The 21,457-nt window shown below is 48.3% G+C and overlaps 1 protein-coding gene across 4 annotated transcripts in view; it reads right to left on the bottom strand.

The window, feature by feature from the left end:
• Positions 1–21,457, bottom strand: part of dimm (basic helix-loop-helix family member dimmed) — a 627,608-nt gene that overhangs the window by 327,126 nt on the left and 279,025 nt on the right. For all 4 annotated transcript variants that reach the window (XR_010567290.2, XM_070523699.1, XM_065443608.2 and 1 more), the window contains exon 3: positions 20,789–20,832. The gene's annotated coding sequence lies outside the window, so the exon portion shown is untranslated. The remainder of the gene's footprint in view (positions 1–20,788; positions 20,833–21,457) is intronic.

Below are 21,457 nucleotides of genomic sequence, written 5' to 3'. Positions count from 1 at the left end.
TCGGTTCGCGACCGTAGAGCAGATAAAAGGGAGAAAATCCGGCGGTGTCGTGCCGGGAAGAATTATAAGCGAATGTGACGTAAGGAAGCGCAATGTCCCAGTCGCGGTGGTCCTTGGAAACATACTTTGACAGCATATCGGTAAGAGTACGGTTTAACCGCTCTGTCAGGCCATTGGTTTGAGGATGGTATGAGGTAGTCAGCTTGTGTTGAGTGGAGCAGGAACGTACAATGTCGGCGATAACTTTCGAGAGGAAGTTACGACCACGGTCAGTGAGCAGCTGTCGCGGGGCGCCATGAAGTAAGATAATGTCCCGCAAGAGAAAGTCCGCGACGTCAGTGGCGCAACTGGTAGGGAGAGCCCGCGTGATAGCGTATCGGGTGGCGTAGTCAGTTTAGACGGCTACCCATTTGTTCCCAGAGGATGACGTGGGAAAGGGACCGAGGAGGTCTAATCCAACACGAAAGAACGGTTCCACAGGGACAGTGATCGGCTGGAGATGACCGGCAGGTAGCACCTGAGGTGTTTTCCGACGCTGGCAGGTATCACAGGCAGCAACATAGTGTCGGACAGAGCGAGCGAGACCAGGCCAATAGAAGCGGCGGCGGACGCGGTCGTACGTGCGGGTTACGCCAAGATGTCCTGCAGTAGGTGCGTCATGCATCTCAAAGAGCACAGTCTGTCGTAGATGTTTTGGCACAAGAAGAAGATCAGATCCGTCAGGGAGGAAGTTCCTTCGGTACAGAATGCCGCCCTGGAGGACATATCGGCGAACGGATGCGTCGGTAGGTGTAGAGCGCAGACGCTCGATGAGTACTCGCAGCGATAGGTCTCGGTACTGCTCATCGGCGATGTTAACGAAGGCAGACACAGAGAAAATGCCGTCGGCAGTACTACTGTCGGCGTCGTCAGGCTCGTCTACCGGGTAGCGAGACAGGCAGTCAGCGTCCTTGTGTAGTCGGCCAGATTTGTAGGTGACAGAGAACGAATATTCTTGGAGGCGTAGGGCCCAGCGACCAAGTCTTCCTGAAGGGTCTTTCAATGAGCATAACCAACAAAGCGCGTGATGGTCTGTGATAACGGAAAAGGGTCGGCCATATAAGTATGGGCGGAACTTCGCAACCGCCCAAACTAGGGCCAGACACTCACGCTCAGTGATGGAATAGTTGCGCTCCGCGGGTGAGAGGAGCCTGCTGGCGTAAGCGATAACACGGTCGTTGCCGCGCTGGCGTTGTGCCAGTACTGCGCCAATTCCGTGACCGCTGGCATCAGTACGAACTTCGGTAGGCGCAGACGGATCGAAATGGGCCAGAACGGGAGGCGTTGTGAGAACGTCGATTAGATGCGAGAATGCAGAGGCCTCGTTAACGCCCCACTGGAAAGGGGCGTCTTTTTTCAAAAGCTCGGTTAGTGGTCGTGCTATGGCCGCGAAATTTTTCACGAAACGGCGGAAGTAGGAACAAAGGCCGATGAAGCTGCGCACATCCTTGACACACTTCGGAACAGGAAAGTGCGTAACAGCATGGATCTTGCCTGGGTCCGGTTGCACTCCGTTCGCGTCAACGAGATGCCCAAGGACGGTAATCTGGCGACGGCCGAATTGGCACTTCGATGCGTTCAGTTGCAGACCGGCGCGACGAAAAACGTCGAGGACTGCCGAGAGGCGCTCGAGGTGCGTAGCGAACGTTGGGGAGAATACTATGACGTCGTCCAAGTAGCACAGGCATGTGGACCATTTGAAACCGTGAAGAAGGGAGTCCATCATGCGTTCAAAAGTGGCAGGAGCGTTACATAGACCAAACGGCATTACTTTGAATTGATAAAGACCGTCCGGAGTTACAAAAGCAGTCTTCTCGCGGTCGAGATCGTCCACAGCAATCTGCCAGTAGCCGGAGCGGAGGTCAATAGAAGAGAAGTAGCGAGCACCATGGAGGCAGTCAAGGGCGTCATCGATCCGAGGTAGGGGATACACGTCCTTTTTGGTAACCCTGTTAAGGTGCCGATAATCCACGCAAAAGCGCCATGAACCATCCTTCTTTTTTACCAGTACAACCGGTGACGCCCATGGACTACATGACGGTTCTATGATGTTATTGGCAAGCGTTTTGCGAACTTCAGCGTGAATAACTTGACGCTCAACCGGTGACACTCGATACGGGCGGCGATGAATAGGAGGGGCATCGCCGGTATTAATGCGATGTTTAACAGTTGTAGTTTGGGCCAAAGGACGATCGTTAAAGTCAAAAATATCGTTGTAGGAAAGCAGAACGCGGTAGAGCTCGCGAGCGTGCTCGGACGGCATGTCGGGCGCAATCATTTTCTGTAAGTCGGCGATAGTGCAAGTTGTCGACTGAGATGGTAGAGGAGGATCGGCTGAATTGCTGTCTACCTCAATAGATGCTATTGAGTGATCTTCGAATGAGCAAAGTTGGGCCAGAGACATCCCGCGTGGCAGCACTTGTGTCGTCAAGCCAAAATTGACCACTGGCAGGCAGACGCAATTAGCCGTAATAGATAAAACGGTATGAGGTACCGTGATCCCGTGTGTAAGGAGGACGTCTTATAGAGGAGCCGCGATATAGTGACCGTCGGGCACTGGTGGGGATGACACTAGGTCAACGTAAGTCAGTGCCGTAGGTGGCAAGCGAACAAAGTCGACGGAACTGAGGCAACTGGGGTGTGGTTCAGCAGGATCCAGAACAGGCAGGTCAAGGCGGAGAGTACTGGCGGAACAAGCAATGAGAGCAGAATGTGCGGAGAGGAAGTCTAAGCCGAGGATGATGTCGTGGGGACAGTGGGCGATGACTGTGAATAGCACGACTGTTGAGCGATCAGCGAAGGAGACGCGGGCGGCACACATACCAATTACGGGGGCTGTTCCGCCATCGGCGACACGGACAAGCGTCGTGGCGGGCGTGATTATTTTTTTCAGGCGGGTACGAAAGTCCGCGCTCATTACCGACAAATGCGCCCCAGTGTCTATAAGAGCAGATACAGGAACACCGTCGACTTGCACGTCAAGAAGGTTCAGATGAGTGGGCAACGTCAGTGGAGGATTTGGCGGCGTAGGGAGCAATGCAGCGTCACCTCGAGGCGCTGCATCATTCAGTTTTCCGGCTGGGAGCGGCGTCCGAAGGGAGTCGGCGAAAAGGAGCGACGGGGCTGGGGAGAGCGAGATTGTCGTCCTTGGGGCGAAGGTGAACGAGAATAGGGGCGGTTCGGCGCAGGAGAGTCAGTGGCGGCATTATCGGAGCGTGCGGCATAAGGACGAGAAGGGCCACCCGAGGGGCGGGAATAGGCAGTATAAGCAGACCGGGTCGGGGAAGTCCAGCGACTTCGACAGTGCCGAGAAATGTGCCCGGTGCGACGGCAGTGAAAACAAATGGGCTTGTCGTCAGCAGTGCGCCATTCAGCTGGGTTGCGGAAACGTGGTGGGTAAGACGATGCGGGACGGGGCGGAATCGAAGAAGCACCTCCACCAAATATGTTACGTAGAAAGACGCAGACGACAAGCTATGTACAAATATATTTACAAGGAAAATACGCTGCGCTTGGCCAAGAGGCAACAGCCCGCGCTAGCTTCTAAATCGTCGTCTTCGTCTTCTTCCTGCTCAGCTCTTCGTCAGTGGGAGCATACCCCGTAGCAATATATATATATATATATATATATATATATATATGTACATATATATATATCACTTGATTTGAGAGTAAAAGAAATATCGTCGATTGCCACGAGGTTACACTTAAAACGTTGATCCAGTTCTTCAAAGAAATTGTTTCTTGCACTGGCTTTCCATCGAAGAAAAAAAGCTAACACGTTTGTATTCGTGTAAAAATATTGCACTCTTGAGGGCTGCGGTTTGTTTATGGTTAACACACCTATACATAGGGCTGTTAAAGCGTAAAACTTGTTTATTCTACACAACATCGAGCTAAAAGAAACACAGGCGATGAGAGAATGCGTATTTGAAAAACTCTGTGAAATCTGAACTCTTGATGCGCACCGGTGTACCTCACACGAGAATTCTGCAGATATTTTTCTTCCTCGCTTATTTTTTTCTTTTCCTTTTTTTATTGAACAGTAGTTAATGTCATGCAGGGATCGTGTAGTCTGTCGCAGCTGCAATCACGTTTACTTGCTACAAAAGCAATCTACAAAGAAAGCTTTATTTGAGACTGTGCATAATATTAGCGATGACGGCCAACCCCTCGCAAGAAAGCACTTACAAGCTAAGAACTGTCTGCATTAGGCTGCAGAAAATAAACTGGAAGGAGAACCTTATTTTTTACATTAGCCGATGTGTGTGACACTGTGGTGATTCATTGGCAGAGGCTTAGTTCTGAAGCTAGGCAGCTCCTAACACCCGACTGCAGTGTTTGCAGGTGTACTTTCTCCTCCGTTTAATTCGTATGCATGGTTTTCTCCCTTTATCATAACCGTAGCAACTTCCTCCCTCTCCTTTTGTTGCCCTTCCCCCTTACCCCAACGCTGAGAACAGAGTAATTCGGCAGTTGAGAACAGTAGAACTCAGCTGGCAAGAACATACAGTTCGGCAGGCTTTAACATACTAGAAGACAGTAGTTCTAGACGGCGTCTGAGTCGTTCTGTTAGAACAAATTTCTTTCTGTCTGTCTGTCTGTCTGTCTGTCTGTCTGTCTGTCTGTCTGTCTGTCTGTCTGTCTGTCTGTCTGTCTGTCTGTCTGTCTGTCTGTCTGTCTGTCTGTCTGTCTGTCTGTCTGTCTGTCTGTCTGTCTGTCTGTCTGTCTGTCTGTCTGTCTGTCTGTCTGTCTGTCTGTCTGTCTGTCTGTCTGTCTGTCTGTCTGTCTGTCTGTCTGTCTGTCTGTCTGTCTGTCTGTCTGTCTGTCTGTCTGTCTGTCTGTCTGTCTGTCTGTCTGTCTGTCTGTCTGTCTGTCTGTCTGTCTGTCTGTCTGTCTGTCTGTCTGTCTGTCTGTCTGTCTGTCTGTCTGTCTGTCTGTCTGTCTGTCTGTCTGTCTGTCTGTCTGTCTGTCTGTCTGTCTGTCTGTCTGTCTGTCTGTCTGTCTGTCTGTCTGTCTGTCTGTCTGTCTGTCTGTCTGTCTGTCTGTCTGTCTGTCTGTCTGTCTGTCTGTCTGTCTGTCTGTCTGTCTGTCTGTCTGTCTGTCTGTCTGTCTGTCTTTCTCGCACTCAGGTACTCCACTATCACGCATCTCTGTTTTATGTAATCGGGCAAAATTGGCGTTCTTCCTTTCTTTTTGTTAGCATTTCATTTCGGCGTAATATTTGTACGCTATGTCGTTCATCAATATTGATCTTGTAATCTAAAGAAGCTGCTGACAACATTAACTTTGGCATTACTGCCACGCTGTAGTCTGTAATGGCCGGAAAATTGTCACCGCAACGTTCTGAATATTTGCAGAGTACTTAAGCGGATAGCCCTAAGGTTGCAACTCAAGAGATAGCGCAGAAGTATCTGGAGGACCAGAAAATTTTACAGGGCGGCTACATATATATGCAGCTACGGTTCGTACAAAAACGGATGACCTGAATTCTCGGGCTGAGCTATCGTTACCGCCAGGTTATAAACACCAGGTTGGCACCAATTCGACATTATCTGAAAAAAAGAAGACGACCATAATCGGGGGCTCACCCTAAGAAAGTAATTTACTACCCCCGTCCTTTCGGTAAACAGTAAACGTTCAAAGAGAATAAAAGCACGAAACGGTAATGCTACCCTCGGTCGCACCTTCAAAGACTCGTAAAGCGTGGACAGGCGTCATTGCTTTTCGGCTAACGCCCGAGACAGGTAAGTACACAAGAGTATTTGCTCCCCGCCCTCCCTCCCAACCCCGACCACGAGAGCTCCGACTAAGGCTCGTCAAAGCGAAGAATGCAACAGGCCTCACTCTAAGCCCGTCTTCTTGACATGCACACAGACGCCCACAAACGCGAACAGACGCGCACACACATACATAGCCACACACAGACACAAGCAGAAGCACCAAGAAGAAAGCTTTCTTACTTCATTTCGTTCTTTCTTTTCTCCCCGATTTCCGCGCACTTGTTACTCGAAGACTCGGGGGGATAAAAGTTCCGGAGGGTGCTAATACAAACGCTCGAGGCCCTTGAAGAGCCGCCTTAAAAGCCACGTGAGGGGGGAAACAAAAAAAAGCTGACATAAGAAGGACACAAAAATAGACAAGGACGAGACGAGGCATGGAGCAGCATCGTCGCGAAATCAAATAAGGTCGCCACCAGACGACAAGCAGCAAGACACCCCCGCGCCGGCAAGAAGCGGCGGAGAAGCTCCCAAACAGCTCGACAGCAAAATAAGATAGGGATACCTAAAAGAGCCAGATAATGAGGGGTAAAAAAAAAATAAAAGCGGTAGGCAGCGCCAACGACCAGCCAAAACGCGCTAAGAGTAAAGCGAACGTCTGCAAGAAGAAGAAGCAACCCGAGCAGACGCGAATGGCTCTTCGGCGTCGTCTGCTGCGCACTCGAGAGGCATCCGAGCGAGCGACACTTTGCCGCCACGCCGCCAAGAGGCCGCGATGGCGCACTCACACCACACACGCACGCATTCCGGCCGAGCAGCAGCGAAAGTTCATTAAGATCTCCGACGCCTCCTCGCCTTTCTACTTCCCCATCAACCCCCCGTTCCTCTAGACCTGACTTCCCGCCCCTCTTCTTTGCAACACCCACTGCAGCCAACCTCACGCGAACGCCGCTGCGGTGCTATTTTACTTCTTGTTTCCCCTCTCGAGGCAGGCGTCCTTCACCAAAGGGCTTCTTCCCCCGCAAGCCGCTGCTACCGTTGCATGAGGCAAGAATACACACGTGCGCGCATTGGCTTCACCCCTACTCCCCTTCCTTTTTTTGCCATTAGCAGCCGCAGCCAGCTCCTGGGCGTCTTTCTTTGCCGCGCTGCATCGGCGCACCGGGGGGCGGCCGACGCGCCGTGGTATGCATCGTTAGGAGCCATTCAAGGGAAGGGGGTTGGGTTGGCTGGTCGGTCGGTTTGTTGGTTTACTGGATTGCTGGTTGGATGGGATGAGTCGTGGAGGCAGTGTGAGCGATTCTTTGCTTTTGAGCTGGCGCGTCGAAGGTAATCACGGCGCTGCAGAAGTCCACGTCTTCTGATACCACGCGCCTAGTTTTGGGTAAGGGAGCTGTGTATTGCCCTTTATGGCAGGTTGTAAAGCTAAGAAGAGGGTAGATGGGCTGGTTGGGGGTGCTAGGTGGCGCGAGGGTACTTACACGGTGCGTGGTTTTGTAAAACCATGCGGCGTCTCGGTCGCGAATAGAATGGATAAGCTGATATCAGGGATAAGTTGGCGGACTATCTTATTAACTGTGTTTTAAGGCGATTAGTATTCTTTGGGTACTTCATGAGCTTTCCGCGGGCTATCTATCTATCTATCTATCTATCTATCTATCTATCTATCTATCTATCTATCTATCTATCTATCTATCTATCTATCTATCTATCTATCTGTCCGTTCGTGCGTCCGTCTGTCTGTCTGTCTGTCCGTCTGTCCGTCTGTCCGTCTGTCTGTCTGTCTGTCTGTCTGTCTGTCTGTCTGTCTGTCTGTGTCTGCTTTCTCACAAACCTGGGTCTCAGTAACCCAAGTCGAATGAGCAGCGCGTCGGGCTGCTATGCTGACGGAAGAGGGTTCGGAACCAACTGTCGGACCAAAATGGGTCACTGGGTATGTGGAAGGATATACCTATGCGCCGGTCTTCAACGAACATCTTTGACGCCAACGTTGGAAGGAGGATGCGAGACCGGGTACGTGGCGTGTGTATATGCACCGCTCTTCAATGAATCTCGTTGACGATGGCTTGCAGCCCTGTGCATGTGCCACTCGGTTTGTGCTGCTATTCGGTGCGCCTCTACGATACCAATTTGGGTACACCGGGTATGTACCAGTAGGTGAGTGCCGCTCTTCAATAAACGTCTTCGACGCCAACTTCGGCAACCAAGTGATTGCCCTGGAAATGGGCCGCTCTATGTTGACCAAAAGCATCATTTCAATTTCTACTACGGTCGGCGAAATCGAATCGGTGCCGAGCGCGAATTTTGCGGCGGCAACCATAGATGGCGCAGTGTGCGCAGTGGGAAGCGGCATGCAGTACTCACAGTGCAGCGGGGAAGCGGAATCCGGCTGCATTCTGACCAGTCGGTTTGGCGATGGCGATTTTGACCAGCCGAATGTAGCATCATAAACCCACTTGACACGGTGTCCTCGGGGACAGTAATCGGACGCGTCAGCAAATTGCACAAGTGCGCTGGGAATGTGACGCTCGGCAATGAACGTCTTTCACGCCAGCTCTTTAGCGAGCTGTGCCATGAATGCGCTGGTTATACGCCCCTCATCCATGAGCCTCTCGCCAACTTGAGTCTGAACATGCGCCACTGGGTGTTGCGGTAAAACGGGAACAATTGTCAGCGTTCGCACGTACCGGCACGCCATGAATCTTGTCGGATTGATTTATTGATTGATTGATTGAAACTTTTACTAGAAGGGATGGCCCGTGGCCTAAGATAGGGGTAAGGGATCTCGGAGGCCGCACGCGGGCTTCTCGGCATTGTCCCTAGATGGCGCACAGTGGCTAGAAGAAAGCTCGGCTGGCGCTCGATGCGTTTCTCAGCCCGTGCACCTGCGCGCCGTGGATTTCGGACGCCATGCGGAGGTTTCGCGCCGCCGCCGCTAGACTGCGCAGAGTTTCCACGGGGAAAACAGGGAGAGGAGTCCAACTGCTGTACGCGCCTCATTCATAAGTCGTTTCGACGATGCCGATATGTTGCGTGTCGCTATTATTGTTTCAATGCTAGGCGCATTACCATCGACAGTCATCGTTAGATTGATCCTGCCCGTTTATTCTCGCCCGTTGCATTCACAGATGGCCACGCATGCGCAATAACGTTCCTCGTGATTTGTTTCTGAAAATATACTTAGTTGCAAGTGGGCGTCTTTCCTGTCCAGGTCGCCTTTTCTTCTTCGCAACGCTTCTGCGCTGTCCCTTTGCAAAGAAAAAAAAATATCACAGATACCTGATTGGGTTGTAGTTCGTCGTCTGATTCCCGGAGCGAAATCCAGACGAAAACGCCAAATAATGCGTTAGGTTTCACCTCAATGCTTTTCATGCCCCCCCCCCCCCCTGAGTTTATATATCATTCACTGCCCAATTATTATCAGTAACATGGAGATAGATGTCTTGCGAAGAGCGCAGCGAGTACGGCAAACTATTCATTGATTCAAAACGGTAAACACTTTTGAAGATACGCAGCGGACCATAGCGCTTTTACGACTGCCTACTTTCTTGCACCGTGAACATTAGCAGTGGGCAGCAGCGTTGCAGGCTTCCAAAGCGACGCAGGCATTGCTACGATTCATGAAATCGACTAGCCTCCGTGATCGATTGTAGACGTGATGGACAACCGCATGTGTTCACACTGACAGTACCTTCTTCCCTCCCTGTCTTTTCTTTCATCCCTTAAACCTCTTCCCCGTGTACGGAAGAGGTTTAAGGTTTAAGGTGACCTCCTTACCTTTCCTTCCTTCTTTTTCTTCTCCTCATCCCTACGCTGGTATGTATGTACAAACAAGCGCAGAAACGTGTCTTCTGTAGCAATCCAGCACTGAAAGTAGACGGCGCCGCGGAATCTACCTGGTCAGTAATTGCTTCGAACGGGCGCCATTTCAGATGCACAGAAGCCCACACTCACCGCCACCGAACCTAACTTTTCGAGGCATTCTACTACCTGGAAGAGCTTTGTACGCCTGACATCGCTCTGCAAAAGTACTGAGGCAAAGCAGCGCGCAGCATTGTTCGTAAGTCGCAGTAGCTCACACGACGAACGCGTTCGGTTCTCGGCGTTGTTTTGTTGAGCGCAATAATGCTGCAACGCTCGTCTCTTCATGCGTGCGCCAAAGCCAACTTTAAAAGTCAGTGGAGAGTTCCACTTAACATGGGATTAGTACACGTACACTGCAACAATATTGCGTAGGGTGTAGAAGCGTGACTTTGGGAGTAGGGGCGAAGCTAGTACTTTCAGCCTTTGGTTTCGAACGTCCCGCGAGAGTAACCCGTGGTTATTAGCTGTCATCGCGTCTCCGGAACGAGATCCTTTATTGCGGTTTTGTCATGGGGCCCACCTAAAGCCAACATACTGAAAAACGCGGAACAACGTTGCGGCATATGAAAAACGATCATCGTCCCACATTATCCCTCTTTCTGAACTCGCGAAGCGTCCTTCCATATAAAGAATGGAGAGGGTAATGGAAGCCTTCGGGGGTTCTCTTTTTGTGTCCTACGCTCGCCATGGCTAAAGCATCTCCAAACTTCTTGGCAGCAGCCATTTATTATCTCTTCGCTGAGGCCATTCACGTTTCCCTTGCCCTCTCAAAATAGCGAGTTCATTTTCTTCGCCTTTTTATAAGCTAAACGATGTGAATCCGTGTCTTGCGCAACAACGGTACCACAGCTTCGGAAACAAGCTTATTACCGGGTTTCATTGACTGCATCAACCACGATCAAGTCTGCTGTTAGATCTTTTTTTTTCCTTGCGTCAGGGCTTTTACATGAGAACAGCGCAGTTATTACTGTGCCGTACAAAACAACTACAAAATATTTAATGACGTTTTGTCGGCGAAGAAGCCATCGTTAAGAACTTCATAAATGTTGTATAGCTTTTTTTTACTTTTCGTTTTTTCCCACCAAGAACTCTATTGAGTTGGATCCAGAGCCCCTTAACATAACAACGACGGGTGGTTGTGCCCTTAGTAACGGGAATTTTCAAACGCCCAGGAGACAAAATTTGAACGTATACTATGACTCACAGCTTGTCCTCAGCATTGCAACAGCGCAGAAGTTGTTTTTGTTACTACACCTTAAGGCAGCCTTCCTTGCCAAGAAAGATTCGGCCGAACCCATCTCGCAATGTCTGTCGACAGCAATGCGTTTAGCATTGAACAAATTTTGCGACGAAAAGTATTCCCATCGTCGAAATAAGTTGTATGTGAGGCGTGTACAGCAGCGAGTTTTCTCTTGCCCGCCTCCTTAAGAGGAAGCTTTAGCTCGGGTGCTCCTATCTAAATACATGTAAAAGGAGAATTCGTTTTTCTCGGCAACCACTGCACCAAATTTGACTGGGTTTGCTGCATTTAAAAGAAAAACTTAGAATTTGGTGACTTTTGGTTTCGAATTTTCGAGTTAGGTCGTCAATTTTTTATAAAAAATTGACAAAAATTGCAAATTTTCAGAAAACGAAACTATCAAGTTTACAACTCTGTAACTCAACAAGAAAAAATGATATCACAATTCTGTGAATTGTATCTGACAGCACATCTAAAGCGGACAAGATTGATATGTTACACATGAACCTCAAAAAATGTATTAATATGCAATTACAACTTTTGCAGAACCCTCGTAAACAATGTAACAAATTCACGTAAGATGTAAAATGACACATAATATTTGTCCGCTTTGAATGATCTAACGGATGCCGTTTACAGAACCACGATATCTGTTCTTGATGCAGAGCTATTAGTTTGTAAACTTCATGCTTCTATTTTTTTTTCAAACTCCTGAATTTTTGAAAATCTTTTTAACAAAATTCAAGCCCTAAATAAAAATTCTACTTCCAACAGTCACTACAATTTATCTTACTCTCTCAAATGCAACAAATTTCATCAAAATCGGTCCAGGAGTTAGCTCAGAAAAACGTTTTTGCGTTTTTACATGTATTTGAATAGGCCGCGTCGGAGTTGCGCCAGAACTAAAGCTTCCTCTTAAGAGCACTCGGCGCCATCTAGCACCGGCGCTGCAAAGCCTGCACGCGGCCTCCAAAATTCACGGCGCGCAAAAGCGCGCCGTGCATTTTCGTCCGAGACGAAAAACGTCTCGGAGGCCATGCTATCCCCTCGTGCTCCTTTCTGGACAAGCTGCGCCATCTAGTGGCACTGCCGAGAAGTGCGTGCATGGCCTCCGAGACGAGAAACGTCTCGGAGGCCATGCTATTTTCTATCTGAAGAGAATCACGGTAACTGACCGTTATTGGTCACTGACTTCAGTGACTCAAGAAAATTACGGTCACTGACTCTCTTTGGTCCGATGGTTGGTTTCGAACCACGTTCACTCAGCGCAGCAACCCGATGCTCTGCCCAGTGACCCAGGTAGGCGGAAAAATGGTTAGATAGAAGCGTACACAAATATAAACATTGGGCACGGTCGCACCGGAATGAATATGTGGCTGACAAACCCCTTTGTCTTCATGCTCCAGGCGCTTCCTGTATTCTTGGTGGCTGGACCGAGTGCCCTCGTCGTCTCCCGTCCAGTCCACATCGACGAGCCTCAAAGCAGTGACCACGCGTTCACGGACGATAACTGGGCTGCGCGACAACGTCTGCGCAACGACGCTCAGGCTTCCATTCCGTTCCGTTTGGATCACCACTTCTTCATGGCTGCAGCGACATCGGCAACCTTATCGACATCAACCGCTTTAAATAGCAGCTGCTTCCACGAGTACAGCATTGGGCACGGTCGCACCGGAATGAATATGTGGCTGACAAACCCCTTTGTCTTCATGCTCCAGGCGCTTCCTGTATTCTTGGTGGCTGGACCGAGTGCCCTCGTCGTCTCCCGTCCAGTCCACATCGACGAGCCTCAAAGCAGTGACCACGCGTTCACGGACGGTAACTGGGCTGCGCGACAACGTCTGCGCAACGACGCTCAGGCTTCCATTCCGTTCCGTTTGGATCACCACTTCTTCATGGCTGCAGCGACATCGGCAACCTTATCGACATCAACCGCTTTAAATAGCAGCTGCTTCCACGAGTACAGCATTGGGCACGGTCGCACCGGAATGAATATGTGGCTGACAAACCCCTTTGTCTTCATGCTCCAGGTGAGCAAACGTTTTGGCAAATGTTACCGTAGTAATTGCTTGATTCTTCTTGTGCTGCCGTGCCCAAGGCAAATGTGTTCTTTGCTTCGAAACTGCATAGTGTCTTTAAGATACCTGTTGTTGCTGGGAGGGGATGTAGAGAGCAACCCTGGTCCCAACATGCAGGAACTTGCTGCTGAAATTAGAAAAATGGCTGCCGACATCACCGCTATCAGAAACGAAAATAAGGGTTCAAGTGAGTCGTTAGCAAGTATTCACTCCAAACTAGATCTTTTAGGACAGCTTGAAAGTCGTATGTCAACCATCGAGGAAAAGTGCATGCAACTGGAAAAGACCATGAAATCATTTCTGCGTCAAATTGACGACCTAGAAAACCGAAGCAGACGGTCGAACCTAATTATTTACGGACTAAGCGAACTCGAGGATGAAACATCGGAAATCCTAGAACACGAGGTTAGCACTAAACTAATTAAAGAAGTGCTTGGTGTAACGTTTTCCGGTTTCGAGCGAATTCACCGCTTGGGAGGGAAGAAGGCTAACAAAACGCGCCCCGTGATCTTCAAGCTGTTCGATTACAGAGACAAAGCCAAGATACTTAAGAACTGTTTTAGACTGAAGGGTTCCAAAATTTCTGTCAGCGAAGATTTTTCTCTGGCGGTACGCAATATAAGAAAAAAACTTTGGGATAGTTGCAAACTTAATAGAGAAAAGCACGAAAAGGTCAGACTCGTTTACGATAAGATCAAAGCAAATGATGAACTCTTTGCATGGGATGAAGAATTAGGCGAGAAAATACCAGTAAAAAAAGTGTCTCCTCGAATTGCCGAACGGCAACCTGCTAAGTTAAGAAAAAACTAACTATTCTTAATATCAACGCCAGGAGTATAGTTAATAGGACGGTAGAACTTGAGGCCTTGTCTCTTGAACATGAACCTGATATCATAACCATTAGTGAAACTTGGCTGTCATCATGTATCTTGACCAACAATATATTTCCCCCAGGTTATATAGTTCTTCGTCAGGATAGATGTACACGTGGCGCTGGCGTCGCGATTTTAGTGAAAGACGACATTCAGACCACACCGCTACCTAACATTACCGGCGCAGAAGCACTGTTTTGTAGGATCACGATCGGCGTATATTCCCTTTATGTTGGTACAATGTACAGAGCACCGAATTCTGGCCCGGAGCCATTACATATCTTGTCTGACTACATGCAGCGTCACCTTCAAGGGGACAAAAAGGTTGTCCTTACGGGGGATTACAATCTACCAGGTATAAGATGGGATTCGTACGATGCTGGTGTTATCGATAAGGACAGCGCTGAGGCGATACTTGATATGGCCTTCAATAGTGGTTTAAAGCAAATCATTCAGCAACCCACACGTGTCACTTTGTCGAGCAGCACAATCCTTGATCTAACTTTTGTGAGTGAAAACATTCCAGTAGAGGACATATCATGGGAAATAATTGACGGAATTTCGGACCACAAGGCAACCAAATGTTGTCTATCACTACCGTCGCCAGCACGCTCAGAAAAATTGATCACACGAATATATGATTGGAAAAACGCAGATGATGTCGGCATTCTTGACTTTTTTGATTATCACTAGCCCAATTTTTCTTGTCTTTTCCATGATAATTCTGTGACAGTAGATGAATTATGGGCGAAATTTAAGACCTATGTACACGAATGTTTATCAAACTTCGTACCCATGAAAAAAAAAGTGCACAAAAGAAACCCTTGGATCACAAGGAATATAATACATATGAAACATAAAATGTCAAGGCTGAGGAAACTTAAGGGTAAGACATCAAATCCCTGTTTCTCTGACAAAATTAGAAAATTGGCACATGAGTTGAAAGTAGTGATAAAGCAAGCAAAACATACGTACATGAACGTCACACTTAGCAACTTCATCAAGACGGCTCCTCAAAAATTTTGGAGATATTTTAACGCGAACGTGCATAAGCAAAGCAATTTGCCGCAGAAGGATGCTTTCCAAAGAGCAAATCAGTTTAATAACTTTTTTAAATCCGTTTTTACACAAGACAACGGAATTTCACCAGATTTAAACCATCAGCAGAGGGGAACCGGCGACATACTTGGTGATATAGAGATAACAGAATCAGGTATACTTTCACTGCTGCTTAACATCGACATTAAAAAATCTTGTGGCCAAGATGGGATCCCCAATACTTTCGTCAAGAGATACGCAGAATGGGTCTCTAAATACCTCTTACTTATCTTTAAAAAATCTCTAGAATCGTCTGACGTGCCCAAAGACTGGAAAATAGCAAAGATTGTCCCGATTCTCAAATCAGGTGACGCAACAAGCCCATCAAATTATAGACCGATTTCGCTAACCTGCACATCTTGCAAAATTCTCGAACACATCATACTAAAACACATCGTAACCTTTGCGGAAGATAATAACTTGCTTAGCATCAACCAACATGGTTTCAGAAAAGGACTGTCTACTGTTACGCAACTGACACAAACTGTGCATGATCTCGCTCTAACAATTGATAACCGCGGGCAGACTGACATAATATTCTTAGATCTATCGAAGGCCTTCGACCGGGTATCCCATCCTAAACTCCTGGGCAAACTACAACACATTCTCGGATCTGGCAGCATAATAAACTGGATAAAAGCTTATCTTGCAGGTCGGCAACAGTACGTAGAAATCGAAAGTCAGCAATCTGATTGGGTAGAAGTGTCATCCGGAGTACCACAAGGAACAGTCTTAGCACCAATTCTTTTTTTACTATACATCAATGACATGGCAGATAACATAAAATCAACGATGCGCATGTTTGCAGATGATTGCATTATATATAGGGAGATTAGGAACCATAATGATCAAGTAATACTAAATCATGAGCTTGCGCAAGTAGCAAATTGGTGTCAGGCATGGCAAATGAAGATTAATTTAGACAAGACTGTTTTTATGAGAGTAAGCCGAAAAAGAACCCCACTAGAATTCACCTACACGATCGAACAGCAAAAATTAAAGATAATCGATGATTATAAATATTTGGGCATTGTCCTATCATCTGATATGAAATGGGACAAGCATGTGTCATACATATCTTCTAAGGCATTTACAACACTTTGTTCGCTTAAACGCTCTTTAAAATCTGCCTCACCAGACACTAAGATGCTAGCCTACACCTCATTCGTTCGTCCTATACTAGAATATGGTATTACCTGCTGGTCTCCACATACCAAACAGTGCATAAAACGCCTAGAAACAATACAGAGAAAAGCCATCAGATTCATTTATAATAGGTACAACCGTAAGGATTCTCCGACAGAACTCCTTGATAAAGCTTGTCTCCCGACTATTTACAAGCGTGCGAAATACTTACGTCTCAAGTTTCTGTTCCACCTCCTCAACGGAGTCTACAAATTAAACAGTGGTGCATATGTATCTTTCACTGAACAGCGAAACACTAGAACTAAACATCATAAACATTTAATTGAATACAGGTTCCACACAGACACATTCAGGTATTCTTTCTTTCCCCAGACAATCAGAGACTGGAATTCATTGCCTAGTGATATCATAAATTGCTCACCTGACGATTTCCTTCCTATGCTGGAAAAATATGTCTATGAATGCGCATCTTGATTTACCAGTATCGCCTGCAGACCCCGCATTTTTGGTTTTGATGTACTTTTTTGTTGTTTATCTTATGCTTCTGTATTTCTGTTCATTAACCTTTAAGGCCTGACTCAGGAAGGTCACACCCTTTGTTGTATTACTCAACTACGTCTACTTGTAAACTACAATACTAACAAGTGTATAAGTTTGTCATTCTTATTTTGATGCATTGTATTTTCCCATGTCCTGCAACAGCCTCAAAATGGAGGCTAGCAGTATGTATGAAATAAAAATAAATAAATAAATAAACATAGGCGCCCGAATGCACGTGAAGTACCTAAAGAATGCTAACGCATTAAAGAAGTAAAAGTAAAAAGCAACACCGCCGACACATTCCCAATTTTGTACATGTGTTCGTGCATGTGGGTGAGCGCCTACGCACACGTACATCTTTTGAGTGAGCGAGCGAGCGAGCGAATCAGTGAGTGGGTGGTGAGTGAGTTAGCGAGTGAGCCTGTCGGTCTATCTGTATATATCTCTTTAAAGGTTTACTGTGATGCGGAGTTTGAACTCGTCACGTTTTAGAGCTCACCTCTGAGGCGCCCATCCCTGCGCTGAGCGTCCGCGTCCCTCAGAGTAACCGAGCGAACGAGCCCAGCGAAGGATGAAAGAGCGAACGCGGAGCGCAGCGGGAGATGAAAGACGGCGAGAGCGAACAGAGCGCGAGGAGGAAAGCGGAGGAGGAGAGTACGGCGATAGGGCGAGGAGGAAAGTGGAGTACGCGCGAGACGTGCTCCACGGCGGAGACCAGGCATGCGGCGAGCGCGTGTGCCTGCCGATACATGCATAGCTGGAAACAGAGCGCTGGCGTGGGGTTCGGATCCACTGCGCATGCGCTACTTCACCTGCGCCGCCGCCGCTAGAGACGGCCCTCCGCGCGAGCAACGTCTTCCCGTGTTCCCGCTTTCTCTCTGAACAATGAGCGACGCAATAGACAAGAACGGCACCGAGAGCGGCGCTGCTGCGCCGGCGTTGAGAGCGCCGCATGCGGAGCAAAATTCTATTAGCCGGTGGTACCCCTCTCCCATCTCTCGTTCGCGCCGCCTTGATTGCCTCCTGCACTGCGCGTGTTTGGGCACGTTTCGCGCCGCGCGCGGTGTGTGCGCGTGGACATTTCTTTCGAAGGGCGGTGTACAGTCTCTCTCACATTTAGGGGAAAACTCGAAGCGCATTGCATCGCGATGCGGCGAGCGCTTGAGTCAAGCGGCGGCAGCAGCTCGCACAGATGCTCGAGGGGCGGGATCTTGAACGGCGTCGTCTGCTACGGCGACGCACGCTGGCCGCATTGTCGAGAAACGTTCTACTGTCAGGTGCAGGGCGCTGATCACATCGTTACTGCGTGAAAGGAGCCGGTATTCTTTGCTAAGCGTTGCGCGACGCCCACCGATACGCCTCGAATGTAAGTTCATCGCTGCATGGCAGTCATAGACGACGTGCTGATTCCATACATTCTTGACGGCCCGTTTCTGGAAGGCGACTATATATTCTAACGCGATAGGACGCCGATCCACACTGCTCGTGCTGTGCAAGAACTGCTAGAAGAGCGCGCAGTCACTCTCTTGGAGCGGCCGCCTCAATCCCCGGGCGCCAACATCATTTAAAATGTCTGGGGCTCGTTGAAAGTATCGCTGGCGCAACATCCCCTCTATCAGTCGCCCGAGGATAGGCTTCGATCCACCATCGTCAGTGAATGAGACGTGCAGCGAATGAACACATCCCTGATCAAGTCATTCTACACTTCACTGCCTTCCAGGATGAGCGCTGTCATCGCTGCCGCTGGGGACATGACGAGATACTAACTGAAGTTCCGAGTGTGACGTGTCCAATTCCCCACCGGCGGGCAGGGTCTGTCTGGTGTAGCGAAAGATTATCGAGAAAAATCACTTCCAGCTCATTGTCTGAACCTAAAACGTTCATTTAATCGTGTCCGTTTGTTTCACCGTGTTCGACTCCCATTGTTGAGTGCTTTGTTTTCCTTTCGAGTCAAATAAAGACTGAGCACGTTGCGCGCACATCTTGGTGCGTTTTGTCGCTGCTCATTACGGTAGCACACACAGTGAAGAAATATACGTGCACACGCTCAGTACTCCGGCCTTTCGAAAGAACAAATGAACCATGTTGTCAAAAGAAGTTTGTGGAACTCCATTATCGCCAATGAAGGATCAGAGTGTGGCGACGCACAACGTTTAGTAAAGAATATCAGCTCAGTTCCCGCAGTACCGATGAAATCGGTGCATTGCCCCTGACAGTACCACGCTTCCCGAAAATGCGGCCAGCGCGCGCCGCCGTAGCAGACGACGCAGATCACGGCACTGCCCCTCAAGCGTGTGCGCCTGCTCGAGCTGCTGCCGCCGCACGACTCCATTGCTTGCCGCATCGCGACGCAATACGTTCCGAGTTTTCCCCTTAGTGTGAAACAAACTGCACACGCTATATTTGCCTTTAAGAAGATCGGTACGCTTGACGATTATTTTTATGGCTGCAACGCGGCGAAACGGCAGCGTCTGCTTAACCATGTAAGGGACGCTGAGCAGGTAATTGGAAACGACATCGTATGTGCCGCCGGAAAAATCGTCAGCACATACGATGCGGCACATACATACGGCACCTACGAGCTAAAGTCATTTTTGCAGTTTCTCACATTATGTTTGCTACAAATCCGTATTGCCTCTGATGGCGACAACGGACTTCTATCGACACTGTGCGGAAATAAACAAGATATATCGCTGCATAGCACAAGTACGACATGCGCACACAACTTTAACTAGTACGTCCCCTACAATATGGAATAGAGGCAGCAATCTAGACAGCTCGGCCATTTTTTAACAGTACTCAAGAGACGGAAGTTGAAAGTATTATTAATCATTCCTGCTTCAGCAATGCCGGCGCGACCAAGACGCGGGTGTGTATCGTCCAGTAACCCGATCGATCGGTGCGGTGGTGAAGCGGGAATGAACTCCGGTCATGTTCAATGCATCATGCACATATTCAATTTCTCGGCACGCGTGAACTTCGGCCACTGCTAGCGCATACAACAGACGTGGTTTCCATTCTTAGACAGCGCACACACAAACGAAACACGAGAAAGAAGACAGGACAAGCGCTCGTTTAACTTAAAGTTTTTATATGAATAAAAGGATTATGTACCGAGTAATTATTAATTTCACGTGGGTTACATATAGAAACCGTCATACACTCAGGAGTGATCAATAAACGAGCTCGCTTCGTTTGCCAGATGTTTACTTCGCTCGGCGCATAATCATGTCTGTCGTCTGCCTCTTTCGTACCATTTTCTTGTGAATCGGCAGAATTTCACTGGTGGCATCAACCTTTCATGTTTACATTGCTGTTGTGACAGTTAACAACACAATAATAATTTCCGGTCATCCGAAGAGGCGCCGTCGCAAACATGAGACGTTTCGCGCGCAGCGCGAACTGAACGCGGGCGCGACCGCGAAGGGAAGCGGCGACGGAAACCACCGTTGGAGATGAAATCGTGCCGCCAGGGGAGAAACGAGCGCTGGCGTCTAGGATGAAACTTGGCGTGCGGTCGTCTATCGGTGCGAATGCTTCGCCTGCCGCTGCCGCTAACCGAGCTGCCCGAGCAGAGGCTCAGCGCTGAGCCCGGTGGTGTTGGGTTGCTGAGGTCGCGGGATCGAATCCCCGCCACGGCGACCGCATTTCGATGAAGACGAAATGCGAAAAACACCCGTCTACTTAGATTTAGGTGCACGTTAAAGAACACCAGGTGGTCAAAACTTCCAGACTCCTCCACTACGGCGTGCCTCATAATCAGAAGAAAGTGGTTTTGGCACGTAGAACCCTCATATTTAATTTAGAGGCTCAGCGAAACCGCCGAGAGGACAGTGTAGTTCAGAATGAAATTTTTCGCCAGAATATCTCGCGAATTCACAACACCTTAAATGCTGTGCTCGAATATCGTAATCATCGGTGAATTTTTGTTGCGTTCAACTACATTTCTTGCATCCGAGAATTCAAACATTTCATGATTTGTTGTCATTCACAGCGGCTGTTTGGCGCAAAAGTGACGATACCGGTGTCTCACGCTGCGGCTTGGTATGCGCCGCCAATGAAATGACAAGGAATACGCAATTTTCACACTTGCATCACGTTCGACAGTTAAGCTTATAGCATCCGTCCAGTGGTAATGATGGAGGCATAAAAAGAGCGAGAATAAAATCACTTGATTTTGATGGCACTTACCTCTCACGGTAAGGCTGTCACGGCGGTCAAAGCAGCGTTCAGCTCTGCAAAAAAAGAGAAAAAAACGAGGCTTGCTTAGATAAATGTGGACCAAGCGGCTCTAAAGATAACGAACACCCGACCATGTGTTCTTTAAAAGAACGATACGACTGCTAACAAAATGGATAATGCGCCGGCAACATGTAATCTTTTGTGCAGCCTCGTAACACTTGCCAAGGCAAAGGTCGTTACATGAGGATCCCAGACTGCGTTAATATGTTTTGGACATTCCTATTTTCCTTAGTTAGGTTACAAAGACCGAAGACCGCCTGAACCAAGATTCCTCGAATAAAACATGCGGCATTCTTTATCTATAGAACGTCTAGATAGGCACTATATACGCCTCTTTTACGGCCTCCCTAATCGAGCCACGTTCGATTAAATTTGTTCAAAGAAAACTATACTTTTAATTGGGTCAACTACGTTCAACAGTCAACAACAATTTTTTTGAACTCCTTCACCTTTTCGGTAATCATCATCAACCAACACATTATCAATCATCAATCCATCTCTTGGTGAGAATTTGCTCATATTTACAAACCACAGTTGCAGGCCATAAACTAAATACGTAACAGCAAGAGGTATTGACACCGTTAAATTGAGGTTAAGGCTTCGAGTAAAACACGCAGC

The sequence above is a fragment of the Dermacentor albipictus genome, chromosome 8, assembly GCF_038994185.2.
Source record: "Dermacentor albipictus isolate Rhodes 1998 colony chromosome 8, USDA_Dalb.pri_finalv2, whole genome shotgun sequence".
Taxonomy (NCBI): Eukaryota; Metazoa; Arthropoda; class Arachnida; order Ixodida; family Ixodidae; genus Dermacentor; species Dermacentor albipictus.
Note: the sequence above shows the minus strand (reverse complement) of the source record. Positions and strands in the feature narration are given on the sequence as shown.